We start from the raw sequence: 22,577 nt of genomic DNA on the forward strand, positions 1-22,577 counted from the left end.
AGTGAAGAGTGTGCCCAGATGTCATCCCTGAGCAGGTCCCAGGGAGGCGGGAGGCCCGGAGGCCACCCGGAGCGGCACCCTAAGGAACCTTAATAAGTGAGCGCAGGAACCCGCCCAGGGAGCCTGGCAATGGGCGCCGCTGGTCTCCACTGAGTCAAGATGGGCTGCATGGTACTGTAATAGATGTAAATTAAAACAGAAAATCTATCATGCCTCTAATGTGCCCTGATGGCTGAGTCTGGGGATGGCGCGAGGAGAGGCGCTGGGAGGAAGGGTGATGTATGGCGAGGCTGGATGGAGGGCGAAAAGCGTGGCGAGAGGAGCGGAGAACGCGCAGCCGCTGCGCTCCCCGGACCCAAGGGCAAGAGAGGAATAAATGTTGATTAGTGTTGATTTTGTCCGACAAACGCCTGTGGAGTGACAGTTAGGCTAAGCTGCACTGAAAGAGAACCATTAATCTTGGTCTGGTTTAAGTAGAGTATATTAATTTGTGTCATTTTTACTAAGTCGCATGAGAAGGGCCTCTCGCTGCTTTGCATCTGACTGCCTTGGTGGTTGCAGGCCTCCCCACCCCCACGCCTCACCACAGACACCAGGGTGGCAGCGTGGCAGCAGCAAATTCAAATGGCACAGCAGGGGAGCGAGGACTGAGGCTCCTCTCTTGGATTAAGAAAATAAACTCCCAGGGTGTTGGCATAGCAACAGCATTTCAGAGGAACTGCTATATATTCAGTGATTAATAAATTAACATTTTTTACAGTTGTTCCTCCTTTTCTGCCCACCCCCCACCCTCAGGATACCCCTCCCCACACTCACACTTCACCCTCCTGGAGAAGGGGAAGGAAGAAGGCTGGGCGCAGGGCATCCGCGGCCTGGAGGGGAGCTCCTGCCCACTCCGTCACTGGGGACAGCTCACCTGCTTGGCCGCCCACAGCAGCAGCACCAAGGCAGATGCTCAAGGAAGCCCCCCATGGTGAGCCGTGGGGCTCTCAGGGTCTGGCCACAGCAGGCCCCGGCCCCACAGCTCAGTCCCTCCAAGTCCTGACAGGCTAGGAAAAAGCTGGGGCCCTTCCTGGCAGAGAAGGGCATCCCTGTAACAAAGACACTGACCCCCACAGGCAGCTGGGCAACCACAGCTGGAGCCAGGGGACCCCCTTCTGAGCCCACAGTCCCGCACCAGACAGGTCGGCTAATTTGGGCAACTCATATTCCACAAATGGCACTCCCACGGCACTGTGTGGAAAGAAGAAGAAGTGGGTTGTGGGCACGGCCCAGGGAGCCCAGGGCCGAGTTTCAACAGGAAGCAGAGCTAAGAGCTTTCTTTTCCGAGCCTTCAGGAGATGAAGGTGAGGAGGAAGAGGGAAAGGGTAGATCTTGTTTCCACAGCTCTTCTCTGGGCCCATGCTTTGTTACAGCCATCTGCTGGCCCAAGGCAAGCCGTGCCAGGAGCAGAACCAGACAGGGTCCCCAGGAGGCCCCTGGCACTGATCTCAGTCTTGGGTGTCACTGGCCACAGCAACCCTCAAAGAGCTTCTGCCACATCTCCCCGAACCCCACGACCACAGGCTCAGGACCCAGGAGGACCACTCTGTGCACAGCAAGAAGGAAGGGTCTCCTCTGCAGGGGGAGGCGGACGGGCTGGAGGAGCGGGCCAGGCAGCAGGGGTGGGCTCCAAGGAGGAGCTTGCCCTGCAGGCCCACAGAGCTGGTCAGCCTCGTCCAGGCGGCTGCAAGAGGGCTCCTTCTCAGTGGAATGGAGATTTAACTGCAGGACTGGTAGGCGGCTTGGGGCACTGCCAGAGAGTGACGGCAACACCCACACTGAGGCCCACGTGTGCCAGACCCCCCCGACTGTGTCCGTGTGATGCAGGTGGACACCTGAAGCAGACACATCCTTCCTGTCGAACAGAAAACTGAGGCAAAGAGGCTCAAACAGAAGGCCCAGCCACGGGGCTTGTGAGCGGGGAGCTGGGATTCCACCTTGGCAGTCTTCGCTCAGGGACCGCGGGCAACGGCCTCCTGGCGGTGGCCTCTCCAGGGAGGCACCCAAACACCTCAGTTCAAGATCATGTGCCCACTCGGATTCTCCCAGCGCCCAGATGGAGCCAAGAGGAGACCTCGGAGGCAGAGAACAGAGCTGGCCCTGCAGACGCTGGTACAGAACCCAGTGTGGGCGTGGGCAGGGCTCAAGGAAGAAGGACCACGTTCATCTTCCTTCCCTGCTGCACGAAGGTGCCTAAAGGGCCTGTCAGAAAACCGGCTTGGGTCCCAGCTCTGCCACCAAGTCACTCTGACTCATGGGAATTCCTACCTGCTCTAACACAAGGCCTCCTCCAGGTCCTGACCCGCTATCCTCCTGGAATCATCTGTGGATTATGAAAATCCACACAGTCGTGGTCATAGCGGCTGCTGTCCAGCACTGCCATGTCCAGGAGGAGAAAGGCCGGCTGGGCCCCAGAGGGCAGGTGCAGCAGCTCCACTTCCCTGAGCTCGGCCTGGCTTCCTCCCAACCTGCCTCTGAGATCCACGTACCTGAGAGAGTCTGACTCCTTGGGATCGGGCGAGCCGGGGCACAATGAGGGCGGGGCACTGGAGGGTGCTCCCCGTGCAACTCCAGCCAGCCCTGTGGGTGGGGTGCTGTGAGGGCCACTGCCTCTGGCTTCAGGCCAGGAGGGTCCAGGTCCGCCCCAGGTAAACACAGTAATAATGAAATATCGGCATTTGTCAGAGAGGGTGTCACCCTGAACTCAGAGGACTCAGGCACGATGACGCCCAGGGTCAGCTGCATGTAGCAACAGCCTGTGATGTGTGGCCACGCTACCACTCTCTGCAGGACGGTGACAGGAGTGGGTGCCGCCTGTCCGCCCCGGCCTTCTGATAATGCCTTCACACGGGAAACAGTCTGACGTGGGCCAGACCTGCTTCCAGCCCCTCGTCTGGGCTGTCTTCCTGCGTTTGCCACCGCACTGACTTGACTTTCTGCGTTCAATGCACATGGTCTCACTCTTGTTCCAAGTGCCTCTAGATGCCAGTGTCTGGCGGAAAACAGCGCGTCCTGCTTGTGCCTTCTCCACTGTGGACGGTAAACAGTGGAGGCAGGGGCTGGCCTTTTCCTATCACTTGTGAATATGCCCGGAGGCTGGGCAGCAACGGGCTCCCCAACAACTAAGACGAGTAACGGGTTAACGGTGGACTTGCGGCTCTCCGGGTGCATCGCTCGCGCTTTGTCTCTGGGTGCGAGGGTCAGTGGGGAGCGGCAGCTCTGCTCTCCTGCTGCGGCTGTGCGGCTCCCCGCAGCCCCCAGGCTTCATGGCAAGTGAGAGCTGTGCACCCTCTCGGCCGCTTCACGGACACCCAAAGACAGTTCAGCGTGTTCAAGACCCACTGTGAACACGGCGGGGAAACCCCCACCGCATTTATGAAACCATTTATTCTGTTTAATTAGAACTTTCTGCATGGAAAGGAAGCTGCTCTGGCTTGAGGTCGTTTTCCCAGGGCCAGCTTCATCCAGGTCCCGGGAGGTGCCTCCACACAGAGGGAGGACTGCCCACGGAGTTGAGAAGGGGTCAATCAAAGCAAGACCCAAGACTGCACGAGGGAGCCACCACCAAGGCCCACGTGACTCACAGGGACAGGCAGGGGCCATCAACTCCGCAAGGGCTTCCCCACTCGCTGGTTGGTGGAGATGGGCACCATATTTAATCTCCAGCGTTGGGTTTCCTGGGCTGTCCACTGGGAACGATAGCCCCTTCCGGGTCACCCCGTAACCTTCATGCGGTTATTTCACGTCACCTGCGGGCAGGAGCCCAGGGAGCATCGCCTTTTCTCCCTCAGTATTGGGGTAACAGGAGGAGGATGTGGAGGGGCACCGTGCAGCGTACCCAGGTTGGTGGTGGAGTGAATGCAGACTGCTGTGTGTGCGGGCAGAACAACAGTTCAGACGCGGCGGCGTGCTGCACCACCCTCGGGTCACGGGGACCCGCAGAGAGCCACCTGGTCCTTGAGTGCTGCACCCGTGTCCTGTGACGATCCTCTCAGACTCTGGATGTGAGGAAAGGAGATTCTTCCCCCGCCACCAGGAATGAATGGCTTGGTCCTTCTGTCCACACCTAGGTCAAATACTCAGGCCCTAAAACAAACCTCCTTCCAAGTGTAGGACTCCACCTGTCACGAGATGGCATAGGGAAGAGGTTGCGGGGTTTTCATCCACCTTTCTGGTATTTGTCACACCACCGTGGGTCTTGTATGCTCACTCTGCCTTCCCGAGCAGAGACAGACCCTGCGCTGGCCACACAGAACACCTGAATACGCCTAGTCCACGCCCAAGCTCCACGTGCGGTTGAGGTGGGAGTCCAGGTCCTCCAGGGCACCTGGGGTGGGGAGCCAGCCTCCTGCAGGAGAAGGGGCTGAGCCAGCAGGAGTTTGGGCCTCACCACCCCAACCCTGGCCCTGTTCCCAAGGGCCTCCACCATGCGCCTCCACGTCCAAGGACTACTGAGGAGTTACGGCTGCTTCTTGGGGAATGAGCACGACGGCAAAATCCTCCTGAAGAGTTTCTGTTTGAAAGAGGCCACTGACCACAGTAAAGCTGAGCCCACTGGGGTCGCTGGCACTAACCCGTGGTCTCGGGGCCTCAGTTTCCCTCCGAGTGCACTCGGAGGGTGGGACCTAAGTCCACAACTGTCCTCTGGAACTAACGTTCTACAGTCAGGAGAAGGAATCCTGCTGGAGGGGAGAACTTTAGAGATACACAGGACCGACCACAGGGCACCCAGGCAGTCTGTGGGAAGTGCGTCTGTCCCCGAGAGCGGTGTGTTGTGCAGGGGCCGCACTCGGCCAGCCCCAGGCTCCCTGTCGCCCCCCGACATGGCCGCCTGTCTACCACCAACTCTTCCTTCTCCTCCTCCTCGTCTTCGATCCTCAGGCCATGGCAGCTTCCCTACACTGTTTGCAGAATAGGTCCTCGGGGACACGGGGAATGATTAATGCAGGGACAGCACAGGCACAGCAGTCTAATAAACACAACTTCAGGCATAAAAGAGAAAAAGTGCACAGATGACCAGGGTCAGGGCCACAGCCCCGGCCCCAGCTGAGTGCTGAGGTCAGTCCAAACAAGCATCGACTTAGAGAAGCCTGCGTGAGGATGTCATCGCTCCACCCTAGGCAACGAGGAACGGTCGCCATGGCAACCGAGGTACTTGAGAGGGACATGAGCAAAGGGAGACTTCAAAAGAAAAAGACAATATGTGGCCTAAACAAAAATATGTGACGGTGCAAGGGGTGTTGTAAAGCCTTTATTGCCACTTGTTAAGGAAGACCTGTATAGCTCACTCGTGAGTAATAAGGCGGTCAGCCCAAACTAAGGCACTAAAAATTTTACAGCACCCCACATATCATATGTATCCAGATAGATGGAGGAACAGAGAGATCCATATATAAAGGGTTCCACAGACGCCCTCCCAGACAATGCAAGCAAATGTTGCTACTGATCTTGGAAATGCCATCTTCTAATAGAGTCGTTAAATTACCAATACCCTTAATTTATCGGCTATCAGGTTCCACATCTCATCAATTCTGTTCTTAAAAGGTTCAGAAGGCTCAGCTGCAGTCGAAGGAGCAGCGGAGTCTCCCAGAGAGGCGGACCAGCCAGGTGCACCAAGCCAGGGCTCCCGGCGCCACGGCGACTCTACAGCTCACTGCTCCCTCACAGCTGCGGCCAGCGCTCCCCGCTGCCCTCGGGGACTGCCAAGGCGATGCCGGAGCCCGCAGCAGGGGACAGGACATGGCCACGCTCCATGCTCCGCATTCCTCACCTTCCCCCAAAGATATGCTTCTGGGGTATCAGCCAGAAAGGAACCGATGGGCACCCAGAAGACAGCAGGAGTGGACACCTTAGTGACCCCAAGTCAACCCAGAGTACACTACTGTGAGGCAGAACCATGAGGACCTCTGTGTACAGCAGATAATGGCTTCTATAGCTTCCCCTCCAAATTTAGTCTCTTGTAGGTTTTCTCAAAGTGCGAGGCTCGTGAACCAGGCCCTGAGCTGAGAGCATGTCCCCAGAGAGCAGTGATGCTCTCCTCCAGTCCCGGATCAGAGGCAGCCAGAAAGCTGCCTTCCTGGGCCCAGGCTCCATCGACTGCAATTCCCAGCGTCAAACGGGGGCCACGGCAGGGAACTGGCATGGGTGAGTCTCGCCCCCTCCAAGTCCCTCCAGCTGAGAGAGGAGAGAAAGTGAGATCACGGGTCTGAAAGTGGCTCGCAGGAAAGGTACCAGGGGGTGTGACGGGTGGCACCACCATGTCTCCTGAGGCAGCTCTGAAGCCCACAGGGACCTGTGCCTGGCTGCTGGGGACGGCGCCTGCCCTCCAGAAGGTCATGGCCATTTCCCTCCAGAGCTGGGCATGGTCCAGTCTCTCCAGAACACCTCCGTCACCACGCTGGCTCCCTGCTGAGGCCCCCTTTCCTGCCATCTGACTCCCAGTTCATGATGCTGAAGCTCTTCAGCACCACCGCGCAGACCCGTGGAGGCCACAGGAGCCCGTCTCCTGTCTTCCCACCAAGGCGGGAGGAGACTGCTGCCAGGCTGAGCACCCTGGAGTTGCGGGGGCACAGCCGCGGGCCAGCCTCCCCAGCCTCGCATTTGCATCAGCACTCAGAACCGAGGAGCTCAAGGCTCCACTCTGAGTGCCAAGGTGCCTGGCCCGAGGTGTCGCTCACCGTGGAACAGGGTCGCAAGCTGCACTTCCTCTAAAGATCAGCCAATGGCTGGTTCCTCCTGAAGAAAAAAAAAAACATTTCCCACTAAGTGAGTGGAGGGGCAGGCAGGCGAGCGCTCGTTGCTGGAGTGGGGCTTTGAAACCCTCCCGTCAGGGCGCTGGTGGTGCAAGATTTAAGATGCCCAATTAAGTTTCTCCAGCCACCGCCAAAAGTAGATGCAGGAGGAGGTTAAAAGCTAAGTGTTTAATTAATATTAAATTTATAAGATTCTCTATTACTGAAAGCATTGTAAAATTGGAAAAGCAGTTAATTTTATGGTTGCTGTGTATTCCTCTGCTTTGATCTTTGATCTATGATATAAAATCACCAACTGTAAAGATTCCCCAGCCTTATTATACCTGTTTAATGGTGAGGAGGAAGGAGAGGGGGAACCCAGACACGTTGGGGAGTGAGGCCCCAAAGCTGGTCATTAGCCTTGATCAGAACCCTGGACGTGGGAGATGCAGGACACTATATTTGCCCGAGGATAGCTGTGCACACAGCCAGCCCTGCCGAATGACAACCACACACAGGGACAGCCACACACACAGAGTCACACACACACACACAGCCACACCCATACACACACCCACAGCTAGTTGCACACATGGAGAGCCACACACAGGCACACACACACACAGACAGTGGCACACAGACCACCACACACACACAAATGTCTCTACGCGCTGCTTTTCTAGTATCAGGGAACAGCAGCAGGCAGTCTCTGGCTTAAGACAAAACACTGAAGCAGAAGAGATTTAGGGGGGATCATGGAGAGCTTTCTGACTTGAGAGGTGTCAAGGCTTATACTGTTTATGGGAACAAACCGTAGACAGCAATTTTTAAATTACAAAAGCGTACGTCTGTCTTGAAGACATGGAGGGTTCCAAGCCATGCCCAGGTGTAAAACCAGGCCCGGGCAGGGACGCTGGGCCTGGGCCACGGGCCCTCACTGGTCACGGCGTTTCTGAAAGCTGTGGCTGACACAGCGGATGGGGCAGGAGCCCGAGGACACAGGGAGGTGGCTGCCTGCAGAAGGCCATTGTCCTGAGGGGGTTTGTCCCCCAGAGAGAAGTTCTGCCAGTCAGGACGGAGGAGCCCTCCACACCGCGGGGCACACATCAGCGGGGCAGTACCCCACAGTCCCACAGTCAGGAAGAGGAAGGAGGTGAGCGGGCCTCAAAGACACGGAACACCCCACCTGCAGCGTGGCTGGCTCACCTGGCTGCCCACCCGGGCTGGGGTGCTGGGGGCACATCAGAGGCTGGACTGGCCTCCGGAAGTGGAGGCCGCACTTCCTGCCTCACACAACTTTGTATCCTATTTGGAAAAAAAGAACAATGGGGAGCATTTCCCAGGCCTGGCCGCCTTCAGTTCTCTCAAATGCAGAAACAAAGACCTATTATGCAGAAGAGATTTCACAGAAAGGCAGGAGGGTGAGGGAAGGGTAATTCATGTGAGGTGTTTTTTCTTTTTTTTTTCAAATCCCATCAGGGATCTCATTATAATTTCATTATTAGCAGAAAAACCAAATAAGTGGCAAGAAAAAGAATCTCAACTTAATATTAACACACACACACACTCACACACACTCACACACACACTCACACACACTAAGATGAAAGATCTGCTGAGCTTCAAAGCGGCTGCTAATTTTCCCAGCTTCAAACGACTCAGTGAGAAAGACACTGATAATGAATGTGCTTTTCCTACTGGTTCTCTCATAAACTTTCCCCCTTTCTGTCTCCCTCCCCAAAAATTAGTTCTCATTTTTAATTTGAAACAAATATCAGACGTGATTAACAGAGTCCTGAGTTCAGACACAATCTCCCTTCCCTACTTTGACAGTAGACACACAGAGGAGAGAGAAGGGAAGAAACGAAGTCCAGGGCTCAGCTTCAATGAGGGTCCAGGCAGGGGCCGCAGAGGACTGCCCGTGGGGTCTCCAGGAAAGAACCCGGGTCTCCCACAGGTCCAGGTCCACCAGCAGCTTCCTGACCTGCTGCCGAGGGGGACCTCTGGTCCTCGAGCAGGTGGCTAACGGCGGGCTCCCTCCCCAGCCGACAGGACCCAGCACACCTCGGCTCCCCAAATGCCCTGGGGGGCCAAGAGGGCATCCTTTACCAAACTTAAAACCAGGGACCCAGCCACTGCAGAGGTGAGAAGGCCCAGAGCCCCCGGCCAGTGCTAGCAGGAGGTCACCTTGTGAGAGGGGAGCCCAACAGCCCTGAGGGAGCACTGGGCAGGGTGCCGAGGCAGGCCTGGAGCTCACCAGGAGAGGCACTTGATGGTGGGCACCCCACCTTGTGACGGGCAGCTGGACGCAGACAGCAAGCACGCCTCCTGGCTGAGAGTCCCTGTGGCTGGGACTGCCTTCACCCACCGAGAGGCTGCGAACCTGGCTCCAGGACAAACAGTGAGAGACAGAAGTCTCCGGAACACCCCCCACTGGCTGGTGCCACCGCCAACGCAGTCCCAGACTCCACGTGCAGGCTGGTGTGGGTGCTCACGAGAACTGTGGACCAGGGCTCTGCTCTCCTGTGGCACTTTCCCAGCACTCGGAGGGAGCCTCCACGCCCTCCTCGCTCCATCCTCACAGGCAGCTTGGCAGCCACAGGAAGGCAGGGGCTCCCAGCCCTGGGCCTGCGCAGCCTCCCCTGACATCGGACTCACAGGCACCTGCACGGAGTCACTGGGTGGAGGAAGGACACGTGGGCCCAAGCCAAGGACCCGGACACTCGCTTCCTCAAGTGGACGTGTGTTTCATGAACTAACCGCATCTCATGCACTCAATGAACTTGGGCGTGTATACATGGGCATGTGTGCGTGGGCGTGTATGTGAGTGTGCACGTGTGCACGGACACTGCTCTGTTGGGAGGCAAGGCTTTCTGTGGGTGCTGATTTGCCAAACCTTCCTTCCACCAGCTTCATGGTCCCCAGGGTCCGGGACCCTCAAATTCAGAGTCCCTGTGCTGGGGGGACATGGGACTCTCATCAGCTCCTTCTCAGAGGAAGGGACACTTGTGGCTGGACCTTGCAGGCAAACAGCTCCTCGAGTTACTCTCGCCCACACTGTGGAGACGTGGCAGACGATGTCCAGTTTACGTGGTCCTGATGTTGGCTGGTAACAATAAAACCTCTCTGAGGCATAGGACCCAACGGACCTCCTGTTGAATCGCAGGTGAGGACATTGTGGAGAGTCATAACACAGATGCGGGACTGTGATCGATCGCGACGGTGGCGACGGCTTGAGAAACATGAGCAAACACTCCTCGGGCCGCAGCCCGCCGGGTGGTGGAGCACAGTGGACGGTGGTGGGACACCGCTGCCCAGGAGGAAGACTGACCCCATGCGGATGCCCCCGCCCGCCCTGGCGTCCCACTCCTCCCTTCTCAGCTCCTGCTTGTCGGAGGCCACAGGCAACTGGATTTGTCAAGCCCCTTTTAACAACTTGTTGTCACAGTCCATTACCAAATTGCATATAGTTATATATTCCACTAATTAGGCTTCTAAAATATCATTAACATGTCTCTTGATCATTAGCATAACGTATGAGGCGTCCTCGTTAGGCAGGACTCGAGTTTGTTAGCGTGGTGATGAGAGGCACGAGGCACACTCTCAGCAACCAAGCAGCACAGAGAGGTGGGAGACCCGGGCACGGGCACCAAGCACGGGCACGCCTGCCCAGCAGGCAGAAGCGGCGGACATGGCAACCGCGGGGAAAGCAGAGCGCCAGCAGCAGGCAGAGAGGCAGCAGAAACCCGGGCGGCACTTGGACGGCGGTGTTGGCGCGAGGTGAGACCTGCACACCACCCGGCTGCCAGACAGGAACTGCCCGGCTCCGCTTCCTGCACAGGACGATGGCAAGACGCCGAAGTCCGTCCTCCAACCTAACACGAACGCACCTGGGTGTGGCCCTTTTCTCCACTCCATCCTCCTCTCTCCTGGTGCGGGCACAGGAGACGGTGGGCAGTCACCACCGCATGCTACAGGGTCACCTGGAACGGCACCTTCTTTTCCCTGCCTGGCCCCTCATCAGCCTGCTGCTGGCTGTCACGTGTGTGCACTGTGCTGGTGACGACCATCTGTGTGCAGTGGGGCAGCTCACCTTGGGAGGTACCGGGATGCGTGTACAGAGATGGAAGTGGATGTGAAAGAGAGGAAGAAGAGAGAGCACTATCTGTCCACAGGTGTCAGTCAGCAAGACGGTGCTCCAGGTGGTTTGTGGCTGATTCCAAACGGCTGTTAGGCCTGGACTGTGTCTGTCACTGAACTGCTTCTCACTGGCTGCCAGGATGCAGGGGACAAGAAGACAACACCGGTTTGGTTTGGGAAGGTGGGAAGCATGGGTGTGGTGGGAGGAGAACCGGGGGGAGCGGGGGAGCGGGGGAGCGGCACCGTGGTCCCGGGCGGATGGCTCTGTGACAGCCTCAGTGCTCCTGAAGTCACAGCTACACAGGAAGATCACAAACAGGAGTCCAAGAGTGCCACCGGCGTCCCCGCGCAAGAGGACTCCACAGACACGCGGATGGCCCAGCTGGCACAGGCTCCACGGGAACGGCCAGCACCAAGGCACACTGGGCAGCAGGGCCCGGCACCATGCTTGGAATCGGGTCCTCCTACCTGGCCACGTTACCAGCCCAGCCTCGCCTCCCAGACCCACAGGTGAAGAACCCGCCCCGAACGTGCAAGTGTTCAGCCAGCACCTGTGCCGAGAGCCTGGGTGGGCCTCCCGGTGCCCAAACAGAAGAGCTCCTGCAGGGCACCCACAGGACGTCTGGACAGCGGCTGACAGTGACCCCAGCCCTCCCACGATGAGACCTGTCCCAGATTCGAGGTCAGGGCTCCTCGACATGGGTCTGCAGAGAACAGGCTGCGGGTTCTGCAGACCAGAGCACAGTCACTGCAGAGTGTCTACACCGCACGCCTCTCCGTGGGCAGGAGCAGGGGCAGCCTGTGAGTCCGGAAGTGACTCTCGCACCAAGGGCCACAGCTTTCTGACCAGATGTGTTCCCCTGTGCTTCCCTTGGAGAGTTGTTGTGAAGCCCCACTGGCAAATGCACACCCACAATTCTCAATTATGACCAGAAAGAACAGGCAGCAAGAGAGATGGCCACGTCTCATAACCATTTCAGCCCAGAAGTCTCGGTGGCATATGAAACAGGCAGCCCCACCATCCACCAGCCCGCACTGGCCCCCAGCGAGGCCGGCAGGAGGCCAGCCTGTCCCCAGGCCAGGTCCCAGGGCTCCCCAGGCAGCTCCTGCAAGGCCCTCACACCCTTTCCAGCCAGGCAAATGCTCAGAACAGGTGCTTAGGATCCCGATTCTCTCCCTCATGGGGAAATAAATAAAAAGAGAATTAAAACAGAAAGAGAGAAGGCAGTTACAAAAATGGAAAAGAAAAAATGCTCTGACTTAATCTCTGAACCCGAGTCAATAATCGCAAAGCTAACCGCACAGTGAACCGACTCTGCACCAGATCTCATTCTCGGCCATGGGGATACGGCGCAGACAAGCCCTGTCTCACGTCCGTGGAAAGGGAGGTGCAACAGGAAGAACAACACCTGGCCACAGACAGATAACACGTACGTGCACACCCACAGCCACACGCACACGTGCAAGCACGTGAACTGGTTAGAAGAAAGCAGAGCGAGTTGATTCTGGAGTTTAAGAAAGACCCCAGCCGCTGGTGCAAAGCTGGTCCCCCGTCCCCAGGCACAGCCCCTGAGCTGAACAGCCCTGTAAGTCGCTGCTTGAAAGGTACTGTGGGCAGCCCAACCGAGTGTGGTTTGGGGAAGCTACAAATTAGCTTTCACTTAGCGGTCTTTCTCCCTGCCAAGCCTGGGCAAGGAGTGTCCGTCCAATCCCTGCCCACTGCTTGGCTCTGAGTGGAGGGCGGGGGAGGTCGGGCTGGCCATCAAACTGGTGGATGTCAGCAACAGCGCGCACATGTGTCCCACTCAGAGTCCAGGGGACCAGGAGGTGCTTTCCAAAGAGGCGGGGCTGGCAGTCAGAGAAGGAGCCGGTTCCCCAGGAACCTGTTCTGTGTCTCTCTCGCCTGACCCTGACCTCCCTGCTCAGCCCTCCTCTGCTTCTGGCCGACTCCCTCCCCATTCCACTGGATCTTGGTGGAGATAGTGAGCCCTAAAAACAGAGCTGGTGGCCAGCTGCAAGCAAGTGCTTCATGTAGAAGCCAGGACACTCCATCTTGGTACTCAGGTCGCTTTCTGTTAATTCTTATTTTTTTTCTTTTTTTGTACCAGGGGTTGAACCCAGGGGCACTCAACCACTGAGCCTCATGCCCAGACCTGTGTTCTTTATTTTTTTGGCGGTGCTGGGGATTGAACGCAGGGTCTGAGGCATGCAGGGCCAGCTCTCTGCCAACTGAGTTATATCCCCAGCCCGCTTTGTTCTTTTTATTTTGAGATAGGGCTTCACCAAGTTGCTGAGTTTGGCTTTGAACTTACAATCCTCCTGCCTCAGCCTCCCAAGCCACTGGGAGGGCAGGTGTGCGCCACCGCACCCAGCCTCAGGTGGCTTTCTGAAGGCTGGAGAACAATCCTGTCTACACATGGGCAGGTCAGACCACACCTATTTAACAGTCTGCTGGAAGCTCTGGGCCCCTTGTTGGCAGGCTGGGAACCCCACTCCCTCCTGAGGCCTCCATTCCATTCTAACGGTTTTTCAGGATAAGCAGAGTGCGGCCCCTACTGTCCTCTGGGGATAGCCCCTAAATACTACCGAGGGATAGAGCATGAGACCTTCAGGTGATGTAAAGTTTTTCAGAAAAAAAAAAATCTTCTTATCTTCTTTCACTCTTTCATGTATGTTCCGAATCATAAGATCACAACATTGCACTGCAGCTGCACGCAAGAGAAATGAAGGAGAAGTCAGCTCGGCAGCCAGACAGGCACACCCACCCTGGCTAGCCCTTCCGGCCTGGGGAAGGCTGAAGGTGTCTGTCACCCTGAGCCCCGCCTTGGTATGAAGTCAATTTAGATCTGCTCTCGGAAGCTGGAGTAGGGCTTGGGTGTCAGTCATCTGGGTGGGGCTGTCAGTCTGGCTGGAGAGTTCAGACAATGTCACTCCTCACAATGAAGACCCACGAAGAGCCGAGGAAAGGCTCAGGCCCCTAGCAAACCCTTCCCAGAAGTCAGCACCAGGAGGCCTGCGCCAGGTGAGCTGCATCCACTGGGAGGCAGCACAGGCTGAGGAGGGGACGGGCCGGCACCCAGGACCTGGGCTCCAGTCCCTGCAGGGCTGCTGAGCAGTGTGCCACCACCAGCAGCAGAATCCTGGCCCAAGAGAAAAGGAGGCGAGAGATGGTGAAGCACTTGGGGGTGAAGGTGGAGCCTGCAGAAAGGACACCCATGCATAAGTTTGGGCACGTGTAAACTCATGCTTCACTGTCCCCCGATGGGAAGGGACCACGCTGCTACGGAGATTTCAAACAGCCTGAACAACGGGGCAAACACAGTCAATGGTCCATATCTGCAGATTCTGCATCTGCAGATCCAACCAACCACAGGCCAAAAAATAGTATAAAGACAGTTGGATCTGTGCTAAGTAAATAAATCTACCTAAATCTGTGCCCCTCGTGTCACTCCATAAAGAAGCAGCATGGCCGTTTCCCAGCATTGGCATTGCATTTGGGATTGAAAGTCCTCACAGCGATTGCAGGCGTAAGGCTGGCAAGCGCAGGTGACAGGCACACACTTAGCCATGCCATTACACAGGGACGTGGGCATCCTTGGATTGTGGTATCCTGGAAAAGGCAGGGGGAGGGGGTTCTGGAATCGACTCCCAAGGAGCTGTGGGAGGCCTGTGCACTTTCAGACAGTGTCTTCCTCAAATCCTGGTCCAGGGAGGAGGGCCCCGGGCCAAGCAAATCCTGCCCCAGCACACCCTCCAGGAGCGCTAGAGCAGAGAGGACTTGTCAAGCTCGGAGGCGCCCTGCCGTTGAGAAAGCTCTGAAACTTCCGTGACAATGCCACCTTCCCTCCCAAACACGGGCACACGAAGAAATGGCACAGGGTCATTAAAAATGGCAATGACGTCTAGTTCCAAACTGGAGAGACGGCAGGGGCAAACCACCAGCCACAGCCTCGGGGCTGGCCAGGAGGCCACCTGTGCTGTCCACAGGACCCCACCCTATCTGATGGACAACACGCAGCTGAAGGCAGCGGCTAAGGCGAAAGGTCCACTCCAGGCAGCCAGCGAGCAGGCTCACGGGGCTGGACCTTGTCACCTTGCTCCCCAGGCCCTACCCACCACACAGCCCAGCCACAGACAGAGTCTGGGCCACCGTCTCCCAGGGAGTCAAGACAGGACAGCATGAGCACGTGGGCCGAGCACGAGTGTGACTTCCAGCAGGGTCAGGGTCGCAGCTCAGGTGGAGGCTGTGTGTCCACGGGGAGAGGGGAAAGGGCATTGGGAGGCCCCAGGAGCCTCCATCCTTAGCCCTAGGACTGAACAAACTACTTATTTCATTTGAACCTCCGTCTCAAGATCTGCAAATCAGGATAAAGATATTCCATTTCTCAAAGAGTCACAATGAGGATCATGTGAGGTAGTCTGTGGATGGACTCAGCCCTGGGCCTTGGCACATGAGTATCAAACTTCAGCAGCTCTCACTTTACTTAAAAGGACCTGATGGCCTCGAAACGCAGCTGTCTCGGTTCAGCATCAGAGTCCAGTTTTGCCTTTGTGCTTTCCTGTTACATGAAATGTTTTTACCTTGTAAATTGTCAGAAAATATGGTTCTTGACCTTCCCTGGAAATCTCAGTAAGGTGGAGGTGGCCTTGGTCAGCCTTCTGTTCTTGAGAGCAGACTTCCGAGTTAATAACTCAGTAGCTCTAAAACACGGTTTGGCTAGGGAAGCCCACTCTTCGGGTTCACTGTACTCCTGGGAAGAGGCTGTGCGGGAGGCACTCCCAGCACAGCTGTGACTGCAGGGTGTTCCCGCCTGGCCTGGCCCTTGTGCTCTGCCAACACTAAAATGCAGATCAGAACTTGGGTCTCGCACCACATCAGAGGAATGGGAATAAGGTGGGGAGGAGGAGCTGGGAGGGAGCAGCAGGAGTCGCAGGGGGCAGGAACAGGGCCCCCTTGCCTAGGCACCGACGTCTGCATCTGAAACCTGTTCCCACAGCCCCAGCTTTGGAAACCGGTCATTCTAAAGGTCACTGGGGTGGCCCACAGCAGCTCCAGGGGCCCCTGTGGAAAGAGACAAACCTTCTGCCCCGACCCAAGGCACACAAGGCCATTCCCAGCCCAGGGGCCACAGCCTGGGTTTTCACCTCTGGAGACCCATCGTGACCCCCTGGTGGCCACCATAAGCAAATTGCCATGACCCTGGGCAGCCCTGACTTCTGGCTCAACCTGCAAGCCCCTGCCAGGTACCTGCCACACAGGGAAACCGGCCCCGAAGTCAACAGTGCTGGGTCGTCCCCTCTGGAACGGGTCATTGCCAACGTCTTGGGGTTTTATCTAGTTGGTGGGCACAAGTAAATGCCGTCCCAAGTAACAGAGAGTCCTCGTCCAGAAGACAAAAACCAGCCCGGCGATGGCCTGTTACCTGGCCACGTTCAGCGCACCTCACATCCCAGCCACGGCCGTCCACTCAGGGTGCCGGCTGACGGAAAAGGCCAGTGGGGCCCCTACATGGACAAGGGCAGAGAGGAGCCCTCCAGACTGCGCAGGTCCAGCCCGAGCAGAGACACTGATCCAGAAACATAAAGGGCGCTTTTCTAATTCTACATCCGTTGGGATGAAGAAAACTGAGCCTGGAGAAGGAAGGCAGGGACTTGGTTTCCTAAAAATCCATGCAGTTATTTGAAAGGTCACTTCAGCCACAAGTAGAAATGGAAACGCCGTGTTCAACAAGGGCAGGCAAAACTTCAGGGGCCACTGAGAGGGAGAAACGAGGCCCAGCCAGCCCTGTCCTATGGGCAGCTCCATGTACAAGTGGGGTCCATAAACTCCCTTATCCCCGGGGAGTAAGCAGTGTCGAGTCTCCGCTCCCCAGGGACATGGGCCAGAGCCTCCGCCACTGGCCGCGCCCTGAAGACCTGTGCGCGTGGCACCAGGCCCAGTGTGGCGAGGCGGGCCTGAGCAAGCCCTGGCTCAGGGCGGCTTCCACACTCAGGGCGCAGACAGGCACCATGGAGGGCGGGAGGCGGCAGAACCTCCGCCAGCCGGTGGCCAACGCCAGGCGCCAGGAGGGAAGGCGGCCAGTGCCACAAGCCAGGTGTCAGTCCTCAGACGTGATGCAGGAGAGGGCTGTGTCCGTGGCCAGGCCTGCAGCCTCGGGCTCACTCTCACCGTGGGTATCTTGGGTGGGTTTGACCAGCCCACCTCAGAGCACAGCACCCGCATCACCCTGGGCCGTGGCCACACAGAAGGACGACAGAATCGCACCACGTCCCCCGCGTCTCCAGGCCAGGAGCCGTGCTGTGCCTGGCTCTTCAGCGCCCAGCTCCTCGACCCCAACCGGCCATCCCACAGAATGCCCCTGGAAGTCCACCCCTGGGGCAGGCGGGGCCCCCTGCTGAAGTCCTTCAGAGACCTGCCCCAAGGCCCTCTGTGGTTCTGTCAGCCCACTGGCAACCCACCTTAGTCAGAGCCAAGTCCTGGTCAGCTCAAAGTTGGTCAGCGCCTGAGGAGCCCATTCCCTGTTTCTCCCCAAGGCGACCTCTCAGAGATGGAGGCAAGGCCAGGGAATCTTCATCGTTGTCACCAAGAAGTCCTCGTTTGCTTATCAGCTAGGACCATGGAGCACGGACTGGGTAGGAGGCACTGGGCCAACTGCTGGTGCTCACCCAGGCTGGGGCTCCCGCGGACATACGCAGACCGCACAGCGCAGGCCAGCGCAGACTGCCACACCTAGGGGAGGCTAGGACGGCAGCACGGAGCTTGGCCTCTGAGCTGGGCGGGAGGGCGGGCAGTCTGCAAGGGGCAGAGGGAACACACTTGGAGGCAGGGGACACCTGCGAAGGCTAAGCGTCAGCAGAGGGCACAGCCTGCTCTGAGAAGGGTGGGGGGCGAGGGCTAGAACCCCCTCCCTGCACCCATGGCTGACACATCTAGGAGCTGGCCTCGAGGACCGGCCCACAGGAAGCGTGACCAAGCAGAACACAGACCTGAACAGGGGCCACCTGAATCTGAGACACACACTGCTGAGAAACAAGCAGGTAGGAATATTCTTTAAAAAAGACAAAGTCTAGGACAACACGCACAAATTCTACCACTTGCTTTTTAAAATATACTAGCCAGGCAGGTGGCGCACGCCTGTACGTAATCCCAGTGGCTCAGGGGGCCAAAGCAGAAGGATCTCCAGTTCAAAGCCAGCCTCGGCCACTCAGCAAGGCCCTAAGTAACTTAGTGAGACCCTGTCTCTAAGTAAAATATTAAAAAGGGCTGGCAATGTGGCTCAGTAGTAAAGTGCCCCTGTTCAATCTCTGGCACACACACACAAAAAAAAACTCCACAACATATATATATATATATATATATACACACACATATATATGTGTGTGTTTGTGTGTGTGTATATATACACATACATGTGTGTGTGTGTGCGTTGTATACACACACACAGTAGTAAAAATATTTTGTGAAAACTTCCTGGAAGGGGCCCTTTAAGAAAAGCCTCCTGTGGTGCTCCAGGGGCCCTTGCTGTTGTAAACTCTGCACATTAACTCATTTAACCTGCCCAACAACTCTGGAAGGGTGACTGCTCCTCAGACTTGGCAGAGAGCTCCGGAGCTTGCTTGTCACTCTGCAGTCAATCACAGCAGGGCGGGGACTGGGAAGCCAGGCTGGGCTCCTCTCCAGTGCTCTTAGCCACCAGCTTGAGGGCCACCGAGGAGCCCATGGGAACACAGGGCCTTGGGGACAGGTCCTTCTCTGCCTAGGGCTGTGCTGCTGCTCATGGGCAGAGGGGACCTGGGACAGAGGTAGAAGCCCTGCCCATTCCTGACGAGTGCCAGGCAATTCTCACCGTAGAATCTCTTGTACCTTTTGATTCACAACTGGGCTGTTCTGAAGACTTTCAGGGTAACCGGCGCTGCCCACAGAAAGACCCAGGGCAGCTCACTGAGGAAGGCAGAGGGAAGAGCCCCTGCTGCAGCCAGGCTCACCCCCAGCACCCCGGGAGGCCAGGCTCGCAGCACCCCCAGCACCCCGGGAGGCCAGGCCCTGTTCTCACGGTTGCCACTCTCAGCCACACAATGGCTTGGAGCCACACACTGAAAGGGAGACGTGGTGAGCCTGCTCCCAAGGGCACTTCCCAACTGCACCCAGAGGTGGGGACCCGCTGCCAGCTCCAGCCTGAGCGCCGCCCGGGGCCCCTCCTTGTGAACTGGGAGCCATATATCAGACCATGCTGGGGTTCATTCCAGCAAAAATCAACTAGCATTCCTCTGACCTGGGCAAAGAGTTCCCTCACTGAGGCCCTGAGAAATAACATTACATCATGTTGCCTGGTCAGGTCATGAATGGGGGGGCTGGGGGTAAGCCGACGCTATCAAAACACGGGCCCTGCGAAGAAAGGGGCCTTTGTTCTGCACTGTCGGCTCCATCCTGCCTGAGTTGGAGGCCAGCGCAGGGCAGGCCTGACACCCACCCCCTCAGGACGGGCGCCTCCACTTGCCCCTTCCTGGGAGGTGCGCCACCCTTGCTCCCATCCTCCCGCAGAGGGGATGGGCGAGTCCTTCTGATCTCCAGGCCCCAAAGCACAGAAGGAGTGGGTCCAGGATGGCGAAGTTCAGGGGACACTTTTGTTTTCCCTGAGCAAAACTCACTTTTCTAAACAGACAACCGAAAAGAGAACGGAGCCCCGATGGCCCCCGATGGCCCCTGGTGGCCACACCATATTTGAAAGACACTGTGAATGTGGCCTAGTGCTGGGGGAGGAACCTGCAGTAAGAAGGGCCAAGGGCACCTCCAGCCGTGCAGCCCAAAGGCGGCGAGCTGCAAGAGACAAAGGGCGTCCGTGGAGGGCGGGTGGGATGGGGCAGTGGAGTGGCACAGAGGAGGCGGAGGGCAAGGAGTGGACGGACAGACCAGCCACGGCGGAGTGCCTGCCGGGAGGAGGATGAAAGACGGTCCAGGGATAAAAAGGCCAGAGAAAGACTGATGGCGAGAGCAGGTTCAGAAAATAAAGGGCGAGACAAACGCAAGCCGCCTGGCCAGGGACAGAGCCCTCTCTGCGGTCGGACATCAAGTGGATTTTGTCTTCTTTCTTCCCCGCCTCCCAGCTCGGCCGAGGAGCGAGGTGTGGGCACAGGGGCCACCCGTGGCACAACTGCACACTTTTGACAGGAGGGCCAAGCTCTGTGGCTGCCACCCTGTCCTCAGCAAGGGGAGCCAGTCCTGTGGCTCTCAGGATGACAGGCCTCAGGCCCCCGCAGCCAGGGAGCTCGGGCACAGCAGACGGGGTCAGGGTGGCCCTCCTGGGTCCCACCCAGGGCTGCGAATCCTGCGCTGCTCACAGAGGCCGCCGGCCACCCTGGTGTGTCCTGCTGGGATTCACAGCAGTCAGGAAAGCAGCCACACAGACCTCTGGTTCGGGTTGCTCAACTCTGCTTTCATGTCAACCTCACCAGATGTTCTTTGGGACACAACAGAAACCCCCTCAGCTGAAATGGATGGGTGCCCTGTGGCCCAAGTGCTGTCCCACAGAGGCCTGGACGCAGCCCTCCCTGTCCACAGAGAGAGGCGGGCCTGGACCACCCGGAAAGCTCCTGTTGACTCCTCCAGGGTCAGTCCCCAAGTCTGTCTTTCAGTGCCCAGGAGCGTTCCTGGCCCCCAAGTGTGCCGTATTGGGGCTGAGGACAAGCAGGGACACGGGCAGGGCAGGCAGAGGAGGTGGCCGCTGAGGGCCTCAGCACTGTGCCGCACAGAGCAGAGGGCAAGGTGCAGGAAGGATGGGCTGCTCCGAGCCCGCAGGGACACAGTGCCAGGCCTGGAGCCCTGGTGGCTTCTCCACCAACAGCGAGGGCTTTGCGTGGACACCTCAGCTCGCACCACCCTGCTCCTTTGGCGATGCCCAAGAGTTGCCCGACTCTCTTCTCTCCCAGACCCCCCAGTGCCTGCCGCGTCCGTGGAGCAGAGACTGAGAGCCCGGGACCCTGGATCACACGCCTGTGCACAGCCGTGCCGAGGGCGGTGGCCTTCCTCTTCCCACCCGACTCCCAAGGCTTGGGCCACACTCAACAGAAAGGCCATGGGTGGCCTTGTGACACCCAGGGGGTCACCCTGGTGGGACCACAGGAGAGGCTGAGAACCTGGGACCATGTGGGGGGGAGCACGGGGCCTGAGAGAGGCTGGGAAAGGCTGGAGACGGGAAGAGGACCTGGGGACGGGAACGGGGTGCTGCGGGATTTGCCTGCACAATGCCAGACGCCCGAGTCGCCTGCCCTGTTGTCTGGCCCTCGGTGCTCAGTCCATGACCACCAGGACAAAGGCGCTGGTCATAAATGACGGGGCTGAGGTGGGGTGGCCATGAGGAGCCGCCCGCCTACCCTGACCTCAACGGTCTTCTGGTGACTTGGTCTCCCGTCCTGAACTCATGGCTCTCAGGAAGGAAAAAAACGCAGCGCCGAGAGGCCTCCTGAGAAGTCCGACACCTCTGGCCCTCAATTTATTTTCTCATTAATCAGTAGAGGGGGATTTATTGTCTGAAGCAATGTCTGTTTTATATCAACGCTTTTTCCCTGTTTTTCCCCAGACAGGGGAGCTGCGAGGAGACCAAGAGCAGATGTTTTATATTTTAGGAGAGAGCATTCTCCCCCAGTTCCTAAAAGATTCCTGGAATTCTTATACTTAGCAAGAATCAGCTACAGAGCAAAATCATGAATCATGGATCGGGAGCCACAAAGCCTCGGCAGCCGGTCATTCCTTCCTTCCTCCTACCAACCGTCCCCCAGCCCAGGCCCCGCCTGTCCCCCTCTGGATGCTGTGGACAGTTCTGCTGAATCCCAGGGTGTCAGGGTCTCCTGGGCACCCAAGAGCCCAGCCATACTTCTTCCTGGTCCTGGGTCGTGACCTCAAGAGCTGGAGTGGAGTCAGGCCTGGGCTCTGTTCCTGGCTGGACGTCTGCTCTGCTCACCATTTAAGTAGTGAGCGTCGCTATGACCTCCCTACAGGGGGTGAGCACGCAGCCTCTCTCCCGGCTGGGTGCAAAGATGCGACAAGGGCACGTGTGCACTACTCACTTACAAGAGAACGCAGTTTTCTTTAAATCATGAACATGGGCCTTCTGTTGGTGGCACTGGGTGTGAACCTGCCCGCCTCTGCAGGGGTGCAGGGACCCAGGCCAGCCTCTGCAGGGCTCTCCCCACTGGCTCCTTCCCGCCATCGGAGGGAGCTGCGGAGCTCGTAACCATTCAGCATTTATCCACTAGGAGTTATCGGCACCTGGCACAGTACCTGGCGCATGCTGGAGCTCTGTAGATACCTGCTGAATAATGAACGAACCAGTTCCGAACAGACACGGAAGGCGGCAAGCTCCGTCCTGAGCGAGCACCAGCATCACTGACTCAGGGGCTGGCACGACACTCTGGGCCAGTGGGCTCAGCTCAGGGCACTCGGCACACGAGTGAATACGTCTGCCACTCCCGACCTGGGCACAGAGGGCACACGCGTCTGCACCCACTTTCACGGAGCACAGGGCCACGAGACAAACGTGACCTGAGCCTGACGAGAGCCCAGAGGAAGGCGGCAGTGGGCAGTAACTCCTGAGCCCGCATGCCCTCCACCCGCACTCCAGGGAGGCCTCGCCTGCAGGGTTCCTCCTGCTGCTCCCCTCCCTCCCC

At 57.8% G+C, this 22,577-nt stretch overlaps 1 protein-coding gene across 3 annotated transcripts in view; it reads right to left on the reverse strand.

Moving 5' to 3' along the window:
- Window positions 1-22,577, reverse strand: part of Pbx1 (PBX homeobox 1) — a 230,834-nt gene that overhangs the window by 169,913 nt on the left and 38,344 nt on the right. The gene's annotated exons all lie outside the window — the stretch shown is intronic.

This window comes from Marmota marmota, unplaced genomic scaffold (genome assembly GCF_001458135.2).
Source record: "Marmota marmota marmota unplaced genomic scaffold, marMar, whole genome shotgun sequence".
Taxonomy (NCBI): Eukaryota; Metazoa; Chordata; class Mammalia; order Rodentia; family Sciuridae; genus Marmota; species Marmota marmota.